This window comes from Cornus florida, unplaced genomic scaffold (assembly GCF_030987335.1).
Source record: "Cornus florida cultivar Cherokee Brave unplaced genomic scaffold, ASM3098733v1 CherokeeBrave_3.0.0_Hap2_Chr06, whole genome shotgun sequence".
Classification (NCBI taxonomy): domain Eukaryota; kingdom Viridiplantae; phylum Streptophyta; class Magnoliopsida; order Cornales; family Cornaceae; genus Cornus; species Cornus florida.
The window spans coordinates 81,662,025-81,688,042 of record NW_026775576.1 but is presented as its reverse complement, the minus strand read 5'-3'; the positions used below and the strand labels follow the sequence as shown (position 1 = coordinate 81,688,042).

The 26,018-nt window shown below is 39.3% G+C and overlaps 1 pseudogene; it reads right to left on the bottom strand.

Annotated features, from left to right (window-relative positions):
* Window positions 1-2,547: 2,547 nt before the first annotated feature.
* Window positions 2,548-2,646, bottom strand: LOC132315294 (small nucleolar RNA R71; annotated as a pseudogene).
* Window positions 2,647-26,018: the final 23,372 nt, after the last annotated feature.

The following is a 26,018-nucleotide window of genomic DNA, read 5'->3' as shown; positions in this document are numbered from 1 at the left end:
TACTGGGAAAAAGCTTCAAGCGAGAGTTAAAAAGCCAAACTTTTTGTCTAGGGGCAAAAAACTTGTGGACAATGTGCTTGTCATGAAAAGCTTTAGTCTTTGCCTTATAGATTTTGGCGCTTTCATACGCATTATTTCAAATTTCCTCAAGCTCATTAAGCTGCAATTTACGAGTAGAGCCGGCTTGTTGGAGATCAAAGTTGAGCCTTTTTATGGCCTAATAAGCACGGCGCTCTAATTCAACTGGGAGATGATGAGCGCTGAAAAGTGCGTATTTAAATCCCTTAAGCTTAGGCATTCTAGTACCCTTATCTATCTTACTTTACCATTTTAGATTGATTTCATATTATTTCCATTTTCAGGCACTTATCCCGAAAATAAGTTAACTCAGCTAAATAAGAGTAGAAATGAAGCAATTCTGGGATGAATCAAAGAAGGAGCCAAGTGGAAGCAAAAGGAAGAAAAATGTGGAATTCAACATCTTCAATTGATCTCAGATCAAGGTTCGATCGATCTAACATGATCGATCTCAGCACTTCAAGATGGATCAGAGCCATGATGACATTTTCAGAGATCTCAAAAGTTCGATCGATCCAACATCATTCTTCGATCGATCGAACTACCTTGTCCTTACCAAATGATTGATCTTATCTAGTTGCACCACCCTACCAACCACTTTTGTCCTTTTCCTAAAAATATCTTCGAAATATCTCAGATTTGTTTTTATCCAAAAAGCGCCGCCATTGAGGATCGATCCAACCTAAGTTCGATAGATCTCAGCCATGTTCGATCGATCCAAGTCCAAGGTTCGATCGATTGAACTTCCTCCAGGGCGAAAAAGTTAAATTTTCAGCTCATAAAAAGTTATCATTTATCCAATCATTGGGGAATATTTGCTGTACGACCCTAGCTTATTTTGAGTGTCATTTGACCTACCTATATAAGGATTACTTTTTGTATCATATCATATTATATCTCATCATATCATATCATACCTTGTAGAACTCTTGGAGAGGAAGTTTAAAGGAGGAAGAGGCTAGAGACACCATTGGAGACTCTTCATCAACCAAGGAGCAAATCTCTACCATGGACTTAGCCCTTGAGGGTTGGAGAAACACTACCATGAGTGGCTAGACATCCTCTTGGGGCTAGAGTTAGCTCCAAGCATGCTTTCTACATTTTGATTTTGTGTATTATTAAGGGATTAGTATTGTAATACATGTTTTGGCACTTTTATATATATATATATATCTTGTTTATTCAATGATTTATGTAAAGGTAGTAGTAGCTTTTATAAATGTAAAACTTGGCCCTCGCCTTAATGTACACTCTCTAAGCTTTTGGCGCCGTTGTCGGGGATTAGGCAACGTCGTATTTGTGGAATCAATTAGGAATTAGTACTCTTTTGATCGTGTCTTTACTTTGTTTTTATTTTTCTTTTGATTACTTATTGTGTTTGTTCATCTTTGACAAGGAGCATCAAACAAAGGAGCCACCAAGCAAAGGAGCTAAGCAAGCAAGGAAAAATGCTAATTTTTTTTTTAAAAATACTAAGCTAAGCTATAAATTTGGAGTTGAAGTGCTAAAGGACCTTTGTGAGACTTTATTTACTTAATCCCTTAGTTAAATCGTCGGCCCGTGTGGGGGCTTGTTTTTAAATTCTTAGATAAATCGTGAGCACGCATGAAGGCATTCTTAATTGTTCTTTGAATCATTGTTGTTAAAGCATAGGAGTATGGGTTAAGTGTTTGTGGAGGAGGTTTCATTGAATTGTTGTGAAGTCGAAGTGTTTGTTCATTCATTGTGTTTATGTGTTTTTACATTGTGCATGCATGGTCGTAGATCACTAAGACCAACTCTTGTCCCTCTTGATTTGCATCTTGAATTCGTAGTTAGAAATCCTAGGGGGAGAGGAAGTTTTAGTTCTACCCGATTAACGGAAGGCCATAATGAAAAGCATGTAGAGGACTTTGGTCACATAGACCAACAAGGTATCCTCTATCCAAATGTGCATCATGAGAACATTCAAGCACCATTAGACATGCCCAGACCATTCATTCACCAACCACAACAACAAGGCCAAGTTCCATTTGGAATGCCAAGGCCAATGTATGCTCCACAACCTCCCATTATTCAAGGAAATCAAGGTGCCCATGTTGCACCTCAAATTGCTAATCCTCCACTTGCTTTAAGAGATCACTATGTGCCTAATGAATACAATGCACCCACATGCATTCAATTGCCACCATTTAGAGCACATCACTATGAAATTAAGCCACAAACCATTCAAATGCTTCCTAACTATCATGGACTTCCAAGTGAAGAACCTTACAAGCATTTGGATGAGTTTATAGAAGTATGTTCCACCGTAAAATATACGGACATGCCGGAAGAGGTCTTAAGACTTAAACTTTTTCTATTCACCTTAAAAGACCAGGCAAAGTATTGGTTTAACAATTTTAGGCCTTTTTCAATCACTTCTTGGGCAGAAATGTAACAAGAGTTCTTGAAGAAGTACTATCCAGTTTCTAAGACCAATGCCATGCGAACCTCAATTCGGGAATTTTCACATAGGGATGGGGAAACATTTCATGAGGCATGGGAACACTTTAATGAATTGCTTAGGAAGTGTCCACATCATGACATGCCCAAATGGCAATTAGTTCAATATTTCTTTGAGAGCTTATCGGACACATGGTTGATGCTTCCATGGGTGGCTCATACATTGATAGGCATGAGGATGATGTGTGGCGTCTTTATGAGAGCATGAGTGAAAATTCTTTGCATAGAACATTATCATCCAAGAATGGTAGAAATTCACAAGGTAGGAAGAGTGTTGGCTTACATCAAGTCGACCATTCAAATGAAATAGCTACCGAAATGAAGTGTTTATCTCAAAGGTTTGATCAATTTTTGATTAACTAAAACTCGGCGAACTAAGTATCTTCCTTCCCTAACCATTCTCATTGTGCATCAAATGAAATATGTATGACTTATTCTAGTGTTCTTCATTCTACTTCTCATTGTCCTCACGGCCAAGGGCAAAATGAACCTAATGAACAAGTCAATGCAGCTTTTGTGAACCAAGGGAACAATCCTTATGGTACTCATTATAATCCAAGTTGGAGAAATTATCCGAATTTCTCTTGGAAAAACCAAGGAGAGGGCTCAATCCTTTCCCAAAGTAGTTTTCAAGGGAAGTATATTCCACCTCTACTTCAAAACCAAGGATCCCAAGGTTCTAGACCTTATCAATCACAAGGGAATCAATTTGTTAACTCTCATTTTCCCAACCAATCTTATTCCCAAGGAAATGCTAGAAGTCCCGCCTTTGAAGAAAAAGTTTTGAATGCTTTGGGCATTCTTGAGGCAAACACACAATTGCTTCATTCCTACTCTCAATCTATTGCGAAGCTAGAAACCCAAGTAGGGTAAATAGCAAGCACTTTTAATGCAAGAGAGAAGGGAAAGATGCCTATGAATGCCCCACCTAAGCAACAATGTGTTGTGGAAACCCATTCCTCATCGGAAGGCCACACCATTGAGTATGTTAATGCGGTGACTACCTTGCGGAGTGGTAGGATTGTGGACAATCAAGTCGGAAAGTTCAATAAAGAGAGTGAACCGGTGCAACCTTAAGTTGTCACCCATCCTGTTTCACATCCCATTCCTCATTCATTGCATATACATGATCTTGTGAATGAGAAAGCTTCAAAATGTGATTTGAAGAATGATTTTGAAAATGATTTGAAGAAAGATTTGCCGAAAAATGAATTTGAAAAAGTTTTGTTGAAAAATGATTTGAAACAAAGTGATTTAAAAACTTCTTGTGTTGAAGAGTTTTTAAAAGGAAGTGCTAAAAAAGTGTTTGAACCAAAAGCTCCATTTCCGGATGCCTTAAAAGGATCCATTTCAAAAGACAAGCAAAAGGCAAAAACCAATGAATTCATGGAAATGTTTAGGCAAGTGAAAGTCAATCTTCCACTTTTGGATGCAATTAAGCAAATTCTGGCTTCTGCCAAATTCTTGAAAGACTTGTGCACCCAAAAGGGGAAGAACAAGAGCCAAACACCAAGAAAAGTGGTTTTAACCGAGCAAGTGAGCTCAATTTTGCAACATAACACTTTTCCAAAGTTTAAGGACCCCAGTTCACCTATTACTTCATGCATTATTGGTGATCATATCATTAATCGGGTGCTTCTTGACTTAGGAGCAAGTGTTAACCTTCTTCCATACTCGGTTTATGTCAAATTGGGCTTAGGTGAATTGAAATCGACGTCGGTAGTTTTACAACTTGCTGGCCGATCCATTAAGAAGCCTAGGGGTATAATTGAAGATGTTTTGATTAAGATTGACAAATTTTTCTTCCCCGTTGATTTCGTTGTCATTGACACGGAACCTGTCCCCAATCCTAAAAGCCAAATTTCCGTTATCCTTGGCCGTCCTTTTTTGGAAACCGCTAATGCCAACATCAATTGTAGGACTGGGATAATGAAGATCTCATTTGGCTACATGAAGGTGAAGTTGAATATCTTCAATCCCACACCCAACTCATTTGACAAATATGAAGGAGTTAATGTTGTAGATAAATGCTATGATCTTCAATGTCAAGGAAGTGAGCTTTTGTGTAAGACTAAAACTTCAAAGGGATCATCTTCAACCTTGCATTCTCAAAGTCTTGTTTCAAATTCTTGCCTTGAAAGGGCATGGAAGCCCAAAGATTGTGATTGCATTGACAAGGGATCAAAAGTTCCTTTTGAGGTTAATCCAACAAGTTCTTCAAAGAACTATTTGTTGGGTGGGGTTCAAAGCATCTATCACCCCAACAAGGAGGGGATGCATTATAAGATCTTTGATCCGGGCTAAAAGAGCCCAATGTCTTGCTAGAGACGTTAAAGACTAGCACGATATTTCGTAGGGTGTCAAAACCCTATTCCTCCCTCATTTCTATCTTTAATTTCATTTCTTGCGAAGTCTAGATACTTGTTTTTGGTTCATATGCATTGGTAGGAACTGTGATTAGGATTGCATGAACTTTTTATGTTGTGATTGAGCATTTTGTATAAGTTTGATCGATCTCAAATGAGAGTTCGATCGATCGAACTTCCACCTGTATCCAACACTTAGAAAACTTTTCCACCTGCATCCAACACTTAGAAAAATTTTCCATTGGCATCCAAATCACCTCTTTGTCCCATCGTTCGAACTTATTCTCAGATTGATCAGAAGACCTTAGATCGATCCAACTTCAAAGTTCGATCGATCTTGAGATCCAATACTAAGAAAATTTTTGAGCCTGCATCAACCTGCATATTTTAGCTCTCTGTCTCATCGATCGAAAACATTTCAAGATCAATTTGAAGTTCTTCGATCGATCCAACTTCATCATTGGATCGATCTGCAAGTTCTAACACTTAACCAAAATTTTGAACCAAAAACCTGTATATTTTTGCTCTCTGTCTGATCGATCGAACATTTTGTTCAGATCGATCTTAGTTCTTCAATTCTCTATTTTGACTTTTGTTTGACTTCATTTGACTTTTTAATTTAAAAAAAAAAAAAAAAATCCAAAAATATTTTTATTTTATTTTCCAAAAATCCCAAAAAGATTTTATTTTATTTTATGTTAAACAAATAAAAAATAAAAAGGGGGATTTTACTTTATTTATTTCAAAATCCAAAAATATTTTTATTTTATTTTCCAAAAATCCCAAAAAGATTTTATTTTATTTTATTTTTAACAAATAAAAAATAAAAAGGGGGATTTTACTTTATTTATTTCAAAATCCAAAAATATTTTTATTTTATTTTATTTTTACTCTTATTTTTCAAAAATCCAAAAATATTTTCTATTTTTCAATTTTAATTTTTAAATTTAGTTTTGAATTTTTCAAAAATTTCAAAAATTCCAAAAATATTTTGAAGAGAGATCATCATAGTTCGATCGATCTGAAATCTCAGTTCGATCGATCGAACTGATCGGGAAAAGTTTTTAAAAAATAGACCTTGAGGGTCTCAAGATCGATTCATTAGATTGATCCAACCCTCCAAACCCTTGTACCTCATTCCTGTCACCACTGTGCACCCATCTTCATCATCTTCGCCGGTAAATCTCCGGCGAGATCCGGTGGGCATTGATTTCTCTCTTCTCTCAGATTCCATCACCCCCTTCGCATCTTATCCACTTCTCTCATATTTTAGGTGAGATCCGAGACCCACTTTGTGATTTAAGCTTCTATTTTATGTATTCGTACTATACATGCTAGATCAAAGATGTATTGTTGATGATTTCCTCCATTGATGAAGCTTGAAGCATGTTATGTATATATGTATATAGATTTGTATATATATATATATATATTTTGAGTTTTGATTTGTTTTATGGGAGTATGGGCTTTGTAAAATGAGTAGGATTGAGGAATTGTTGTGTTGATGGGCCCACGACACTGTTCGTGAAGGCCCCGTGCCATCCACGTCACAGATATGTGACCTTTCGATTTTCATCTTCGAACAGTTCGATCGATCGAACTTCTATCTCAGATCGATCTTGAGAGATCGATCGAACTCATTTTTTTTTCAGTTTCTCAGATCGATCGAAGTTTTGAGATCGATCTCACATTTCTTTGTGATGGATCGAACTTCACATATTTTATACACACATTCAATGCATCTTGTCTTCTGTCCATATTATCTCATTTATGCTCAATGCTTGTGATATTCTATATTGGATGCATTTCATACTTATATTACTTAGCATGTTCACATTCTGTCACTTGTATAGATTCATGTCATATATGTTTTGTCTATCTTATTTGACATGCATGTTTCTATTTTGTGCTTTCAATTCTTTATTCTAGCTCTGACTCCCCTTGCAAGTTTTGAATTATTTTTCAGGCCATGACTAAGCGTAAGACTGTTGCCAAGAGGCAACACGGCCCTCAGAGACGTATCAGACCTAGGATAGAGGAGCCAGAGCCCTCTCATATACTGGAGGAGCCATTAGAGCCTACTCCACCTCAGTCACCTGCTCATGAGGCTGAGGATGATCATATTCCATCTCCTTCTGAGGCTCAGCTTGCGTTTACACCATCTCCATCTCCATCACATGCTGAGGCTGAGCATTCACCATTACCATCTCCACCACACCAGCCAGCTCAGCTAGCTCGAGAGTGTGACAGGCCCGCGTCTAGATATGCACATATGACAGTGGATCATAAGTCAGTTTTTGACACAGATTTCTCCTCCAGATCGGTGCTGACTCGATCAGCTTATGATGATATTATCCAGAGGGGCCTTGCAGCTATTCTTGCCACAGTTACTGAGCCAGTCTACCCGCGGCTAGTACGGATGTTCTTCCAGAACCTCCAACCATCCCCGCGTACCACGGCAGAGTTGGTCACTACCATAGATGGCCATCAGATTTATCTTATTGTGGACACACTAGCCAGATCATGCCACTGTCCATACCGATGCCCTTCGGAGCTACAGGAGCTTTATCCTAGGCTATACAGGTCTTCTTATGCCGACATGGCAGTATTTCTGATAGGTCACCATGCTGATGGCGAGACTTTCACCGCCCGCACCTTTCTTTCAGATGACTTATGGTTCTTTGATTCCGTTCTCTTTCGAAACATATATATGGCCAGGCCCAAGATTTAGCGGCGAGGAGACTATCTGACAGCCCTCTACGCATTTTATACAGGCCACTTGGTATCTATCCCCGTGCTCATCTGGAGCGTGATGAGGAAGCTCTTCGATGAGTATATCAGCAAGGAAAAGCCCGAAAGGGCTAAGTCTCTCCCATTTGGCCACCTCATCACCCAGATACTGATTGATCAGCGTTATCCTTTCCATCCTCAGGAACACCTTGAGAGAGGTTCCTGTCACTTTTTGAAGAAGGACTGGAATAAGAGCTACAATGCTATTATCACCAGACTGTAGGACCACCAGTAGTAGCTGCAGAAGAGCTCGAGGTAGAGGCAGCAGCAGCAGACCCTGCAGCGGATGATGTACCAATAGGTCCAGTTGCCGAGCACATAGACATCGATTTAGAGCAACCTGCAGATGACGCAGAGCAGCACTCTCCAGCTGGGTCGCCAGTACACGAGGAGAAGCAAACTCAGGATCTTTCTTCTGATTCATCCGTGTGATACCCCTCGGATCCGAGACACAAGTTGATCAGGCCCAGGCCCAAACCCGAGGGATATCGAACAATCAATATGTAACCGAACACAAAATACAAGATAAAATAAGAAATAAAAAATAATAAGCTGAAAGAATGCTAATTAAAAATCCTTAAAATAATATAATTATTGAAATCTGTTAAACCCAAACTCCATAGGTTTACAACTTGGGAATCCATCCATTGGACCCCTTATTAAAGATTCTCAAACCAAAACTGAAATAATGGAAATAAAATCTAAAGCTAGCATAAAGAAGACTCCTACATAGTCAGAGGAATGAATATCCATATCTGCTCTACGCGTCCAAGCTCTAACCCTGGAACTGATGAACACCTGAAAAATAAAGAAGTGGGTTAGGCCCACATGCAAGTCTTGATCTACTATAATCCATACAGTAATTCGATACGCAGATACATCCTAAGAAGACTCAACAATATCTAGAGTAGTCCATATAAGTATAAAGTACACATTATAGGACGCTCGCTAGTCCAGTAGGTCTGTCTTAGCCTGAATAGAAGGCAACATGCAAATACGCACCCTAAGGTGGGCATCAGTACCTAGACCTACCAAGGAACAACACATATGTCCTACCTGTGGTCCCCCATTCTATTGACGCTGAATAGCAACTACCTTGGAAAGTACCAAATGGCCTCCTGTGTCGATTAACCTGTGGCTGACCCTGTCCTGCCTATGGTCCCCCATTCTGTTGACGCTGAATAGGTGCCACATCCTTGGGAGTATCTAAACCACCCTTGTGCTTCTTCCAAGGCTGCTGTCCCTAGAATCTACCCTTGTTGTTCTGTCGGTGTCCGTTTCCATACCTTTTCTCAATTGATTGATTAGCAGAGTCTCTGTCACCCCGCTTCTCACCCTTGGCCTATCTGATATCCACAGTCAACTGATACTGCTGTAGTGCGGCGTCTACCACCTGAGCATAGGTAGTATAGGCTGGACTACCTATAATAGCTCTCTTGATAGACCACATCAATCCCTTGACGAAACTGTTGCGCTTCTTCTCCTCTGTATCCACTTCCTTCGGTGCAAAGAGACACAAACGTATAAACTGCTGCTCATACTCTGCTACTGTCATGTTCCCTGTTGCAGATTGAGAAACTCAGTCTTCATAGCTGCCCTGACTGCATAAGGAAAATACTTTTATTCAAAGCGTGCACTGAACTCATCATAAGTTAAAGCCATCCTCTCCTCTATGGTGGTAACTGACTCCCACCACTGCAGTGCATCCCCCACTAGCTTGAAGGTAGCAAGCATCTGCTTTTGCACCTTCGTGCACTGAACCAATTGAAGATGTCGCTCGATACATCCTAGGAAGACTCAACAATATCTAGAGTAGTCCATATAAGTATAAAGTACACACTATAGGATGCTCGCTAGTCCAGGAGGTCTGTCTCAGCCTGAATAGAAGGCAACATGCAAATACGCACCCTAAAGTGGGCATGAGTACCTAGACCTACCAGGGAACAACACATATGTCCAGTTATCCATCCTAGGTGATATAGGCGCCCTAACCATGGTCATGAGACTCAAGCTCATGCCACAGCACCATATAATATATATATAAAGTCCGTACTCCTCCAAATACAAAATATCATTCAACCTTGTAGTGGTTTGATATAATGTATAACACATCCATCCTGAAACCAAAAGTAGGTCACTCAATTCACAATTGATATGACACATGCAGGTGAAGGACTTAACCTTTACAATTAATCCATACTTTAATCCAAATTAGGTAGAACTTAGTGTTTTAACTAGTCCATACCCAGTATGTCACCGTCCCATACCGGTACATACAATCCAATCGATCCAACATCATTATTGAGATAATTACTATTATTTATCAACCATTATCCAAAATATGCATAAATATAATGTAATACATATCACATGACGTTAGGAAAATCATTACAGAACCTAAGCATCACATTCCATCCATTAAAGTTGCTAATACAAGTCATAGCACTCAAATCCTCCATAAAATCCATAAATTGATAGAATTTACAAAGTATACTTATCAATTTATTCCATATCAAGAATAGATGAATTCAAGTATTTATTCTTCTTATACTTCTATTTAAATACAACCAAACAGTAATAAAATATATATGCAAGAAAAATTCCAACTTCCAGTACATGGTTTTAAATGTTCAAAATAGTTAGCAACTCCTGATATTTCTTAAATTTAATTTGCTCCAATCCTTAACCCAATCATGGATTAATATTTCCCTTAGTATAACAGGTTTATTCTAGACCCAACAATAATTTAAAACAGTTTAAACAAAGTTCCAAGAACCTATACAGACCGAACAGTGCACAGAAACAAAATTTGGTGCGTTCAACTGAGAGCAGGCTCATTCAAAACAAAGAGCCTGCTCTTTTTTTCAAAAGAGCTTGCTCCATTGATCTAGGAGCCGGCTCCTAGATGCTAGAGCCGGCTCTAAGGTAGAAAGAGCCGGCTCCTCCTCTTCTTGGAGCCTGCTCTTCTCCCCTTAGTTTCCGTCGTCCGTTCTGCTGCATCTTCTTCAACTGCGGTGTTTTCCAGACCTCTGTAAGGTTCTTAATGGTTGTTCTAGGGTTCAATCTTAGTTCTAGGGTAATCTTAACCCATTGCTAACCAATCCTAACTTGTATAGAACATAACCCTTTTTGAAGCAAACAATTATAGAATTCTTAGTTCTAAACTAATTCGATTCAAAACAGATTTCTTCGGTGAAATTTGAATACTGTTTTTACTACTTGATTCAGAGTTTAATCTCAGTCCCAGATTAATTACTAATCATCAGTACACATTCATGATCTCAACTTAATAAAAAATTAAACATAAACACCGAGAAGAACAAATAACATAAAACATCAAGGTTTATGCAAATCATTTATTTCAATGAGACTAATATAGTTCATACATGCATATAATACTTGATATCATGTTGGTTTAATCTATTTTTTTAGCCTTCATTTAATCACTGAAGTCTAACCAGGCATGCATAGAACACGAATTAAAGGGAAGGAGAAGAACAAGACTTGCCTTGAGTTTCAGACTTTTAAACTCTAATTCCATAGTTTCTGTATTCTCCCTTGAACTGCTCTGCCAATTCCCCAAGTTCACCATCGGTTTCTTAGCAACCCCTTGTGTTACAGACGTAACCTTATGTTTGTCTCAAACCCTAACCCCCAGTACGTGTATGTATTTATAGACTTAAACATTTACCCTAATCCATAAATAACTTGGCCCATTGAACAAACTAGGTTTAAAACAGTGTCGGCTAAATTACATAAGTTTATACGTACCAGAACCAGAAATATAAAATCAATGAATTAAATAAATAAATAACAACAACCATTAACAAAAAAAATGAATAATTAACAATTAATCAAATAATTAAAACAAATAAATAATTAACAATTAAGCAAATAATTAATAAATAATTAATTAACAATTAAACAAAATACATGTCATTTAAGAAACACAATAAACAAGTAAACAATTAATCAAATAAAACAATTAAATCAAAAATTAAATACTCGAAATATCCTTTTAAAATTAGGGGTATTAAATTCTTCCCCCCTAACAAAAGGAATTCCGTTCTCTAAATTTGCTCTTACCTTCTTCCAATATTTCAGGAAACTACGAATGAATGACATCCTCCCGTTCCCAAATGGACTCAGCCTCATTGTGATGACTCCACTGAACACGTACCAAAGGAATAACCTTGTTACGAAAAATCTGATCCCGTCGGTTTACAATACGACACGGCGGCTCCAAATAAGTTACATCCGGCTGCAACTTAATCTCTCCAACATCGATATGCTTATATCGATTCTCATCTCGTAAAAATTTCCGCAACATAGAAACATGAAACATGTTGTGAACACGATCCAAGTTATCCGGAAGTGCCAACCGATAAGTCACAGCTCTAACTCGATTCATAATCATGAATGGACCGACAAACCGCTGTGACAACTTCCCTTTCTTCCGAAAGCGCATAACACCCTTCATAGGAGATACTTTGAGAAGAACCTGATCCCCAACCCAAAACTCCAAAGCATGAGTACGACGATCTGCATAGCTCTTCTGCCTACTTTGGGCAGTACGCATGCGATCTCGTATAAGAGCTATCGTATCGGAAGTATCCTTGATGAACTCAAGACCCAAGAATTTGCTTTCACCAACCTCAATCCAACAAACAGGTGATCGACACGGTCGGCCATATAACGCCTCAAATGGTGCCATCCCAATAGTCTTCTGTGAACTATTGTTATAAATAAACTCCACAAGTGGTAAATAATCCTCCCAATGGCCCTTGAAATCAAGAACACACAACCGAAGCATATCCTCCATAATCTGATTCACCAGCTCAGTTTGTCCATCAGTCTAAGGATGATAAGCAGTATTAAGGTACAACTCTGTACCCAAAGCCTGCTGAAAACTCTTCCAGAATCCTGACACACAGCTCGAATCCCTGTCCGATATAACAGACAATGGAATGCCGTGCAACTTCACGATCTCGGCATTGTAAAGTTTCGCCAACTACTTCGAAGTGTAGTCAGTATGAATAGGCAAAAAGTGAGCTAATTTTGTTAGTCTATCCACGATAACCCAAATAGAGTTGTGATCCCTGAAAGAGTTTGGCAATCCCTCCACAAAATCCCTAGAAATGCTCTCCCATTTCCACTCCAGTATTAGTAATGGCTGTAGAGCTCCTGGTGGCCTCTGATGATCAATCTTGACCATCTGACAAGTACTACATTGTGAGACAAAAAGAGCAATGTCCCTTTTCATACCTGCCCACCAAAACTGCCGCTTCATATCCTGACACTTTTTATCGCCTCCTGGATGAATAGAGAACACAGAGTGGTGAGTCTCAGTCATCACATCCTTCCTCAAATCATCAGCAGAAGGTACCATTAACCGTCCCTTGTACCTCAAACCTCCATCAGCCCTAACATAGTATAATGGAACCTCTCTGGAAGCTATCTCTGCAACCTTGTCAATGCACTGCTGATCCGTGAGTTGTGCCTTCAAAACCTTGTGAATGATAGAAGGTATAACTACCATACAAGCCATGAACGCATCCGACAATTCATCCACCTTCTTCAACGCATTCCACTCAGTAGTGAATAGAGTAGAAAAACTACCAACAGGTCGGCGACTGAGTGCATCCGCCACCACATTCGCTTTCCCTGGATGATACTGTATAAAAAAGTGATAGTCTTTCATAAATTCCAACCATCTGCGCTGTCTCTTATTCAGCTCCGCTGAGTGAACAAGTACTGCAGACTCTTATGATCACTAAATAATCTGAAAGATTCACCTAACAAATAATGCCTCTAAATACGCAAGGCAAAGACTACTGCTGCCAACTCCAAATCATGTGTTGGATAATTAAGCTTATGAGGCTTAAGCTTCCGAGATCTATAAGAAATCGGTCGCTCCTCCTGCATCAAAACACATCCAAGACCCTGCAATGAAGAATCCATGTAAACAAGATATTCGATCCCGCTCTGAGGAGTAGCCAGAACCGGTGCAGAAGTCAACTTCCTTTTCAGCTCATCAAAAGCTCGCTGATAGTGCTCATCCCACACGAACTGTACACCTTTCTTGGTCAGATGAGTGAGTGGTCCTGCTATCTTGGAGAACCCCTAGATGAACCGACAATAATATCTTGCCAAATCGAGAAAACTCTGAATCTCGGTAGGTGAAGTAGGCTGTCCCTACTCTACCACAGCTGAAACCTTGGCTGGATCTACTGCTATCCCCTTTTCTGACACCACGTGACCCAGAAACTTCACTTCCCACTGCCAAAATTCATACTTCTCGAATTTGGCATATAACTGGTGCTCACGAAGCGTCTGCAACACTATTCGTAGATACCTAGCATGATCGTCCTCCGACCGAGAATAGATCAAGATGTCATCAATAAAGATAATAACAACTAATCCAAATAAGCCTGGAAGACTTTGTTCATTAAGTCCATAAACACTGCTGGTGTGTTAGTCGTCCCAAACGACATGGCACGAAACTCATAAGAACCATATCTAGTGAGAAACGCTGTCTTAAGAATATCTTGCTCCCTAACCCTCAGCTGATGATACCCAGAATGCAGATCAATCTTGGAGAAGTATGTGGCTCCCCTTAACTGATCAAACAAGTCATCAATCCTGGGCAAAGGATACTTGTTATGAATTGTAACCTTGTTCAACTCCCTGTAATCTATACACAAGTGGAGCGAACCATCCTTCTTCTTCATAAATAACACTGGTGCTCCCCAGGGAAAAGTACTCCTATGAATGAAACCCTGGCTGAGTAGCTGCTGAATCTGATCCCTCAGCTCGCGCATCTCCACCGGTGCCATCCTATAAGGTGCCCTAGCAATAGGTGTAGTGCCTGGAGCTAAGTCTATCACAAAATCGATCTCGTGACTAGGTGGCAACCCTGGAATCTCCTGAAATACATCTAGGAAATCCTATACAATTGGTATGTTTTCTAATGATACAGTAGTCCCCTCCTCCACATGGAACAAATAGGTGCTAGTGACTCTGCTAGAACGCGGCATAGCGATAATATACATGTCCTGACCAGGTATGGTAAACACAGTAGACCTATCAAAATAATTAACTTGGGCATGGTAGTGAGACAACCAATCCATCCCAAGTATCACATGATAAGTGTGCATGTCCAGGACCAATAGGTTAGCTAGAAATTTGAGTCTGCCAATATCTAGTGTCACAGACCCATCACTCTCATAAAGAATGGCTGTATCGCCTAACGGTGTAGAAATACCCTGTGGTCTACTGCATACCCGAGTCGTCATCCCAGACAAAACAACAAAAGTCCTAGCTACAAATGAGTGTGTAGCACCCGTATCAAATAAAACACGTCCATGAAAACCATGTATAGGAAACTTACCCTCAACAGCCTGAGGTGCCTGCATATCCTATGGCATGGGGTTGTATACCCTGCCATAATGTAACTGCTGTGGTGCCTGTCCCTGAGGCTGTGGCGGAGTTGGTAATGTCGGATAAGTCTGTCCTTGAATCCGAGGAACCTGTGGAGCTGGTAGAGGCACTGGCATCGAGTCGTCATCCCAGATAAAACAATAAAAGTCCTAGCTACAAATGAGTGTGTAGCACCCGTTCAAATAAAACACGTCCATGAAAACCATGCATAGGAAACTTACCCTCAACAGCCTGAGGTGCCTGCACATCTTGTGGCATGGGGTTGTAGACCTTGCTATAATGTAACTGCTACGGTGCCTATCCTTGAGGCTGCGGTGGAGCTGGTAATGCAGGATAAGTCTGTCCCTGAATCCGAGGAACCTGTGGAGCAGGTAGAGGCACTGGCGCCCTCTGCCCCTGCTGCACATGCTGTCCCTACCCCTGTCTCTGTCCCTGTCCCTGTCTAACTGTAGGACACTGCCTGGTAGTGTGACCATATTCTCCACAAGTATAACAACTACCTTGGAAAATACCAAATGGCCTCCTCTGTTAGTTAGCCTGTGGGTGACCCTGTCCTACCTGTGGTCCCCCATTCTGTTGACGCTGAATAGGTGCCACATCTTTGGGAGTATCTGAACCACCCTTGTGCTTCTTCCAAGGCTACTGCCCCTAGAATCTGCCCTTGTCATTCTGTCGGTGTCCGTTTCCATACTTTTTCTCAGTTGACTGATTAGCAGAGTCTCTGTCACCCAGCTTCTCACCCTTAGCCTGTCTGATATCCACAGTCAACTGATACTGCTGTAGCGCGGCGTCTACCACCTGAGCATAGGTAGTATAGGCTGGACTACCTATAATAGCTCTCTTGATAGACCACATCAGTCCCTTGACGAAACCGTTGCGCTTTTTCTCCTCTGTATCCACCTCCTCCGGTGCAAAGAGAGACAAACGTGTAAACTGCTGCTCATACTCTACCACTGTCATGTTTCCCTGTTGCAGATTGAGAAACTCAGTCTTCATGGCTGCCCTGACTGCATAAGGAAAATACTTTTCTTCAAAGCGTGCACTGAACTCATCATAAGTCAAAGCCATCCTCTCTTCTATGGTGGTAACTGACTCCTACCACTGCAGTGCATCCCCCACTAGCTTGAAGGTAGTAAGGATCTGCTTCTAAACATTCGTACACTGAACCAAGTGAAGATGTCGCTCGATACATCCTAGGTAGACTCAACAATATCTAGAGTAGTCCATATAAGTATAAAGTACACACTATAGGACGCTCGCTAGTCCAGTAGGTCTGTCTCAACCTGAATAGAAGGCAACATGCAAATACGTACCCTAAGGTGGGCATGAGTACCTAGACCTATCAGGGAACAACACATATGTCCAGTTATTCATCCTAGGCAATATACGCGTCCTAACCATGGTCATGACACTCAAGCTCATGCCACAGCACCATATAATATATATATATAAAGTCCGTACTCCTCCTAATACAAAATATCATTCAACCTTGTAGTGGTTTGATATAATGTATAACACATCCATCCTGAAACCAAAAGTAGGTCACTCAATTCACAATTGATATGACACATGCAGGTGAAGGACTTAACCTTTACAATTAATCCATACTTTAATCCAAATTAGGTAGAACTTAGTGTTTTAACTAGTCCATACCCAGTATGTCACCATCCCATACCGATACATACAATCCAATCCATCCAACATCATTATTGAGATAATTACTGTTATTTATCAACCATTATCCAAAATATGCATAAATACAATTTAATACTTATCACATGACGTTAGGAAAATCATTACAGAACCTAAGCATCACATTCCATCCATTAAAGTTGCTAATACGAGTCATAGCACTCAAATCCTCCATAAAATCCATAAATTGATAGAATTTACAAAGTATACTTATCAATTTATTCCATATCAAGAATAGATGAATTCAAGTATTTATTCTTCTTATACTTCTATTTAAATACAACCAAATAGTAATAAAATATATATGCCAGAAAAATTCCAAGTTCCAGTACATGGTTTTAAATGTTCAAAACAGTTAGCAACTCCCGATATTTCTTAAATTTAATTTGCTCCAATCCTTCACCCAATCATGGATTAATATTTCCCTTAGTATAACAGGTTTATTCCAGACCCAACAATAATTTAAAATAGTTTAAACAAAGTTCCAAGAACCTATACAGACCGAACAGTGCACAGAAACAAAATTTGGTGCGTTCAACTGAGAGCAGGCTCATTCAAAACAAAGAGCCTGCTCTTTTTTTCAAAAGAGCCTACTCCATTGATCTAAGAGCCAGCTTCTAGATGCTAGAGCCAGCTCCACCTTCCTTTGGAGCCGGCTTTAAGGTAGAAAGAGCCGGCTCCTCCTCTTCTTGGAGCCTGTTCTTCTCCCCTTAGTTGCCGTCGTTTGTTCTGCTGTATCTTCTTCAACTGCGGTGTTTTCCTGACCTCTGTAAGGTTCTTAATGGTTTTTCTAGGGTTCAATCTTAGTTCTAGGGTAATCTTAACCCAATGCTAGCCAATCCTAACTTGTATAGAACATAACCCTTTTTGAAGCAAACAATTATAGAATTCCTAGTTCTAAACTAATTCGATTCAAAACAGATTTCTTCAGCGAAATTTGAATACTATTTTTACTACTTGATTCAGAGTTTAATCTCAGTCCTAGATTAATTACTAATCATCAGTACACATTCATGATCTCAACTTAATCAAAAATTAAACATAAACACCGAGAAGAACAAATAACAGAAAACATCAAGGTTTATGCAAATCATTTATTTCAATGAGATTAATATAGTTCATACATACATATAATACTTGATATCATGTTGGTTTAATCTATTTTTATAGCCTTCATTTAATCCCTGAAGTTTAACCCGGCATGCACTAAACACGAATTAAAGGGAAGGAGAAAAACAAGACTTGCCTTGAGTTTCAGACTTTGAACATCTACTTCCACAGTTTCTATATTCTCCTTTGAACTGCTCTGCCAATTCCCCAAGTTCACGCTCGATTTCTTAGCTGCCCCTTGTGTTACAGACGTAACCTTATGTTTGTCTCAAACCCTAACCCCCAGTACGTGTATGTATTTATAGACTTAAACATTAACCCTAATCCATAAATAACTTGGCCCATTGAACAAACTAGGTTTAAAACAGTGTCGGCTAAATTACATAAGTTTATACGTACCAGAACCAGAAATATAAAATCAATGAATTAAATAAATAAATAACAACAACCGTTAACAAAAAAAATGAATAATTAACAATTAATCAAATAATTAAAACAAATAAATAATTAACAATTAAGCAAATAATTAACAAATAAATAATTAACAATTAAACAAAATACATGTTATTTAATCAACACAATAAAAAATTAAATCAAAAATTAAATACCAGAAATATCCTTTTAAAATTAGGGGTATTACATTCTTCCCCCCTAACAAAAGGAATTCCGTCCTCTAAATTCGCTCTTACCTTCTTCCAATATTTCAGGAAATTGCGAACAAATGACATCCTCCCGTTCCCAAATGGACTCAGCCTCATTGTGATGACTCCACTGAACACGTACCAAAGGAATAACCTTGTTACAAAAAATTTGATCCCGTCGGTCTACAATACGACACGGCGGCTCCAAATAAGTTACATCCGCCTGCAACTCAATCTCCCCAACATCGATATGCTGATACCGATCCTCATCTCGTAAAAATTTCTGCAACATAAAAACATGAAACACGTTGTGAACACGATCCAAGTTATCCAGAAGTGCCAACCGATAAGCCACAGCTCCAACTCGATCCGTAATCATGAATGAACCGACAAACCGCTGTGACAACTTCCCTTTCTACCCAAAACGCATAACACCCTTCATAGGAGATACTTTGAGAAGAACCTGATCCCCAACCCGAAACTCCAAAGCACGAGTACGACGATCTGCATAGCTCTTCTGCCTATTTTGGGCAGTACGCATGGGATCTCGTAAAAGAGCTATTGTATCGAAAGTATCCTTGATGAACTCAGGACCCAAGAATCTGCTCTCACCAACCTCAATCCAACAAACAGGCGATCAACACGGTCGGCCATATAAACCCTCAAATGGTGCCATCCCAATAGTCTTCTAAAAACTATTGTTATAAGCAAACTCCACAAGCGGTAAATAATCCTCCCAATGGCCCTTGAAATCAAGAACACACGATCGAAGCATATCCTCCATAATCTGATTCACCCGCTCAGTCTGTCCATCAGTCTGAGGATGATAAGCAGTACTAAGGTACAACTCTGTACCCAAAGCCTGCTGAAAACTCTTCCAGAATCCTGACACACAGCTCGAATCCCAGTCCGATATAACAGACAATGGAATGCCGTGCAACTTTACGATCTCGGCATTATAAAGTTTCGCCAACTACTCCGAAGTGTAGTCAGTATGAATAGGCAAAAAGTGAGCTGATTTTGTCAGTCTGTCCACGATAACCCAAATAGAGTTGTGATCTCTAAAAGAGTTCGGCAATCCCTCCACAAAATCCATAGAAATGCTCTCCCATTTCCACTCCGGTATTAGTAGTGGCTGTAGAGCTCCTGGTGGCCTCTGAGGATCAATCTTGACCATCTGACAAGTATTACATTGTGAGACAAAAAGAGCAATGTCCCTTTTCATACCTGCCCATCAAAACTGCCGCTTCATATCCTGATACATCTTATCGCCTCTTGGATGAACAGAGAACTCAGAGTGGTGAGTCTCAGTCATCACATCCTTCCTCAAATCATCAGCAGAAGGTACCACTAACCGTCCCTTGTACCTCAAACCTCCATTAGCCTCAACATAGTAGAATGGAACCTCTCCGGAAGCTATCTCTGCAACCTTGTCAATGTACTGCTGATCCGTGAGTTGTGCCTTCAAAACCTTGTGAATGATGGAAGGTGTAACTACCATACAAGCCATGAACGCATCCAACAATTCATCCACCTTCTTCAACGCATTCTACTCAGTAGTGAATAGAGCAGAAAAACTACCAACAGGTCGGCGACTGAGTGCATCCGCCACCACATTCGCTTTCCTTGGATGATACTGTATAGAAAAGTGATAGTCTTTCACAAACTCCAACCATCTGCGCTGTCTCATATTCAGCTCTGCTGAGTGAACAAGTACTGCAAACTCTTATGATCACTAAATAATCTGAAGGATTCACCCAACAGATAATGCCTCCAAATACGCAAGGCAAAGACTACTGCTGCCAACTCTAAATCATGTGTTGGATAATTAAGCTTATGAGGCTTAAGCTTCCGAGATCTATAAGAAATTGATCGCTCCTCCTGCATCAAAACACATTCAAGACCCTACAATGAAGCATCCGTGTAAACAAAATATTCGATCCCGCTCTGAGGAGTAGCCATAACCGGTGCAGAAGTTAACTTCCTTTTCAGCTCATCAAAAGCTCGCTGACAGTGCTCATCCCACACGAACTGTACACCTTTCTTGGTCAGATGAGTGAGTGGTCCTACTATCTTGGTGTATGTTACAGTGTTTGCTTTTAAATTCAAAATTTTGAGCGTAACTTGTGTATTTGAGAGATTTTCTTTGATTGGTCCATATTAGCGATGATTTTGATCTTTTGAGGACTATATTGCTTAAAATTTTAAAATTGCTTAACTTGAGAGTCCAATACTCCTTATATGCCTTGTGGATGCCATTTAGGAGTAAATTTTTTCAAAAAATTAATATCTTGCTTGCACTTGTGGTCCACATCATCTTGATTTTGTGATTGTTTTGAGATTCACTTTAGAATTCTACACTAGCACAAGCACACACTAGCATTCATTTGTGGAGTACATGCTTTGTTGATTATTGAATTGGTTATATCCCAATTGGGCTAGTAGTGCATTGAAAGCTTTCATTCTTGATAAAGGTGGATAACAACCCCTTTTCACTAAGTAGCCGGGATTCTAGCCTCTTCAAGCACTGAATTTCTCGCGCTGAAAGGTGGGGGGCCCGAACTTTAGGTTAATAATTGTTTATTAAAAAAAAAAGAGAAAAAATAAAAGAAAAGTTGTAAAAGTAATAAAAAGTGAAAACTTCTCCTAAAAGGTGAGAAGTGGGAAATGATTAGATGGAGGTTGTTTTGATTTGTAGCCTAGTTGATTTGAGCTTGTAAGTCTGTAGGGGTGTTTGAATGCCTAATGCCCTAAAGCAGTCTGGTTTGGGAGTCATTGACCTAACGCTCGACCTCATGGATCACTAGAAAGCTTAATAGATTAACACATTGCGCCATGCTTCCATCTTTGATCCTATAAATAATAATAATAATAATAATAATAATAATAAATATCGAGTGAAAAGAATAAGCGCACCTAGAAAATAAAGCTTTAATAAAAAGGTCTATTTTTTATCTTGATGATCGGTACTAGATTTATATGCTAGTTTGAGGGTAAAGATGTGATCATTTCTTTAATTGGCTTAGATAGCAACACACGTGATACCGATCCACTCAAAAAGGATTCTAGAGTTGTTTTGATTTGCATGATCATTTTCTTAATGTGTAGAGGACCATACTTGCTTGCTTGATATTGAGATTTTGGGAGATTGCTTAGAAATGTTTAAAAAATTGCATACTTGAGGTAGTTTTCTCCCAATGGTTGTTTGCAATATTGGTGTCTCTTTTGTGAATATGAGCTTAATGTTTGTGGGTATCATTTCTGGAAACCCTCACGAGACTTCACTCGTCCACTAGGGGTAACCTAGGGGTTTAAAAGGCTTGTTGCATATGCTAAGTGCAATCGTGTTCCCTACGAAAGTGGCATTATCTATTTATTGTTTTCTAGTTCATAGTTGTTTAGTTATTCATTTCATTTCTTTACTTTCTAGTTTATTGCTAGGGACTAGCAATATTTAAGTTTGGGGGTGTGATGAGTGCTAAAAAGTGCGTATTTAAAACCCTTAAGCTTAGGCATTCTAGTACCCTTATTTATCTTACTTTACCGTTTTAGATTAATTTCGTATTATTTCCATTTCCAGGCACTTTTCTTGAAAATAAGCTAACTCAGCCAAATAAGAGCAGAAATGAAGCAATTCTAGGATAAATCAAAGAAAGGAGCCAAGTGGAAGCAAAAGGAAGAAAAAGGTGGAATTCAACATCTTCGATCGATCTCAGATCAAGGTTCGATCGATCCAACATGATCGATCTCAGCACTTCAAGATGGATCAGAGCCATGATGACATTTTCAGAGATCTCAAAAGTTCGATCGATCCAACATCATTTTTCGATCGATCGAACTACCTTGTCCTTATCCAAATGATTGATCTTATCTAGTTGGACCACCCTACCAACCACTTTTGTCCTTTTCCCAAAAATATCTTTGAAATATCTCAGATTTGTTTTTATCCAAAAAGCGCCGCCATTGAGGATTGATCCAACCTAAGTTCGATAGATCTCAGCCATGTTCGATCAATCCAAGTCCAAGGTTCGATCAATCAAACTTCCTCCATTGTGAAAAAGTTAAATTTCCAGCTCACAAAAAGTTGTCCTTTATCCAATCATTGGGGAATATTTGTTGTACGACCCCAGCTTATTTTGGGTGTCATTTGACCTACCTATATAAGGATAAGGATTATTTTTTACATCATATCACATCATTTCATATCATACCTTGTAGAACTCTTGGAGAGGAAGTTTAGAGGAGGAGGAGGCTAGAGACACCATTGGAGACTCTTCATCAACCAATGAGCAAATCTCTACCATGGAGTTAGCCCTTGAGGGTTGGAGAAGCACTACCATGAGTGGCTAGACATCCTCTTGGGGCTAGAGTTAGCCCTAAGCATGCTTTACATCTTGATTTTATATATTATTAAGGGATTAGTGTTGTAATACATGTTTTGGCACTTTTATATATATAGATCTTATTTATTCAATGATTTATGTGGTTTAATGCTTCCAATTGATCATTTCATTCTACCCATATGTCTATGTATGCTAAAATAGATGTTCATGTGTTTGTCTTTATTTCTTGTGTTATTGATGCATGTCTATGTGTATTAATGCCATAGATCTAGAGATTGTCAAAACATTGTGCTTAATGGAATGCTCTTGTAATTTTCTTGATGGTTCATGCTCATTTCTTGATGGATTGTGCCTCTCCCTTAGCTTAATTAGTTAATTTTATGTCATTAGCTTAATTGTAGTGTAGTGGTAGCATAGTTGTTAGATAGGAAGATAATCCATGCTTGTTGTTTGATGTTCCATACTTTTGAATGCAAGTAGCATATGTCTCTAACCTTGTGGTGTATTTGGTTTTTAAGCTTAATGAAAGGATTAATGACTTGCTAGATATATTGTGCTTTTCACATGCTATTTAGACAATATATACTTAATTGTTAGATATATTGTGCTTTTCACATGTTGCTTAGACAATATATACTTAATTGGTCACCCTTGCTAATTGAATCAACCAAACACACACACACACATCAATATTGCAACACACATTTCCCTCATTAGTCACTTGTTAAGGGTAGAGAAAAGTATTGTTTGGTGGTGACCTCTAAACCCCAAGATCTCTCTTTTACTCTTACTCTTTATTGCATTCAATTATTTAGTTTAATTTGCTCTCTAGTTTAATCAACCAACTAACTATTTGTTTGATCACTCCACCTACTAACCATAATAGCGATTCCACAACCAAAATTGATTCTGATCCTTTGGGACGATCCTTACTCACCCTAACTATATTTTTAGTAAAGGTAGTAGTGGCTTTTATAAATGTAAAACTTGGCCCTCGTCTTAATGTGCACTCTCTAAGCTTGTGGTATAGGACGGCGAAGCACCATCAGGAGATGACAAGCTTTTCCAAAGACAAGACGATACGGCGACATGCCAATGGGCATCTTATATGCTGTCCGGTAGGCCCAAAGCACATCGTTTAGTCTCAATGACCAATCTTTGCGGCCCGGTCGATCCGTTTTTTCCAAGATATGCTTAATCTCCCGATTAGATACTTCCACTTGACCACTCGTTTGAGTGTGGTAAGGTGTGGCAACTTTGTAAATGACGGAGTACTTAGAAAGGACGAATTTGAGATAACGATTTCGGAAATGAGATCCGCCGTCACTAATGATTGCTCAGGGCATACCAAAACGACTAAAAATTTTGGATTGAATGAACTTGATCACAACTTTATGATCGTTGGTTTTGGTAGCCTCGGCCTCAACCCATTTGGAAACATAATCCACCGCTACAAGTATATACTCATAGCTATAAGAAGATGGAAATGGTCCCATGAAGTCAATCCCCCACACATAAAAAAATTTCAACAATTAGGATGGGAGTGAGGGGCATCATGTCTCTCCTAGACATGGAGCTGAGCTTTTGATAATGCTCACAAGATTTACAAAAATTGTAAGCATCCCGAAACAAAGAAGGCCAATAAAATCCGCTTAGTAAGACTTTGTCGGTAGTCTTTTTGGCACTGAAATGTCACCCACAAGCAAGAGTGGCATAAATTTAGGACACTTGTGGTTTCATTTTCAGAAATGCATCTTCGGATGATTTGATCCTGGTAATACTTGAACAACTCTAGATCTTCCCAAAAGTAATTTTTGACTTGGGAGAAGAACCGGTCTTTTTCTTATTTGAACCAATTGGACGGAATTTTGCCTACCACAAGATAGTTGACAATATCCGCAAACCAAAGGAGACTTGAATGGGAAATCTGAAATAGTTGCTCATTCGGAAATGAGTCTCGGACTGCAGCAAATTCGGAGGATTTCTCAATGAGTAAGCGCGAGAGATGGTCGGCGACAACATTGTCTGTTCCTTTTTTTGTCCTGAATTTCAATATCAAACTCCTGTAGTAAGAGTATCTATCGAATTAGGCGGGGCTTGGTCTCCTTTTTTGCGAGCAAATACCTAAGGGCGGCATGATCCGAAAAGACAATGACCTTGGATCCAAGAAGATAAGAGCGGAATTTATCCAAGGCATACACCATAGCTAGCAATTATTTTTCAGTGGTGGTGTAATTGAGTTGGGCATCAGAGAGAGTTTTGCTAGCATAATAGATGACATGTGGAAGTTTATCCACACGCCGGCCCAAAACCACACCTAATGCATAATCGGATGCATCACACATGATTTCAAATGGAAGAGACCAATTAGGCAGTTTCATGATTGGGGCAGATGAAAGAAGAGTGCAAAGTGTCATGAAAGTGTCCATATAAGTGTCATCAAAATCGAATGGAGTATACTTGGAAAGAAGATTACATAAGGGCCGAGATATTTTACCAAAATCCTTGATGAAGCGACGATAAAATCTGGCATGACCAAGGAAGGAACAGATTTGACGGACAAAATTTGGAGGAGGAAGATTAGAAATTAACTCCACTTTGGCTTTGTCAACCTCATTTCCTCTTTTTAAAATAATATGTCCTAGAACAATACCCTCTTGGACCATAAAGTGACTCTCTCCCAGCTTAGAATTAGATTTGTCTCCTTACATCCTTGAAGCACAAGGGACAAATTGTGGAGACACGAATCGAAGGAGGAGCCAAAGATGGAGAAATCGTCTATGAAAACTTCCAAGAACTTTTCAACCATATCGGAGAATATGGACATCATGCATCTTTGGAACGTGGCCGATGTATTGCATAGGCCAAAAGGCATGCGTCTATAAGCAAAGGTTCTGAAGGGGCATGTGAAGGTTGTTTTCTCTTAATCTTGGGGGGCGATTGCCACTTGGTTTTAACCGGAATAACCGTCAAGAAAATAATAATAGCTTTGGCCAGCTAGCCTTTCTAGGATTTGATCAATGAATAGAAGTGGAAAATGATCCTTCTTAGTGGTAGAATTGAGTTTCCGGTAG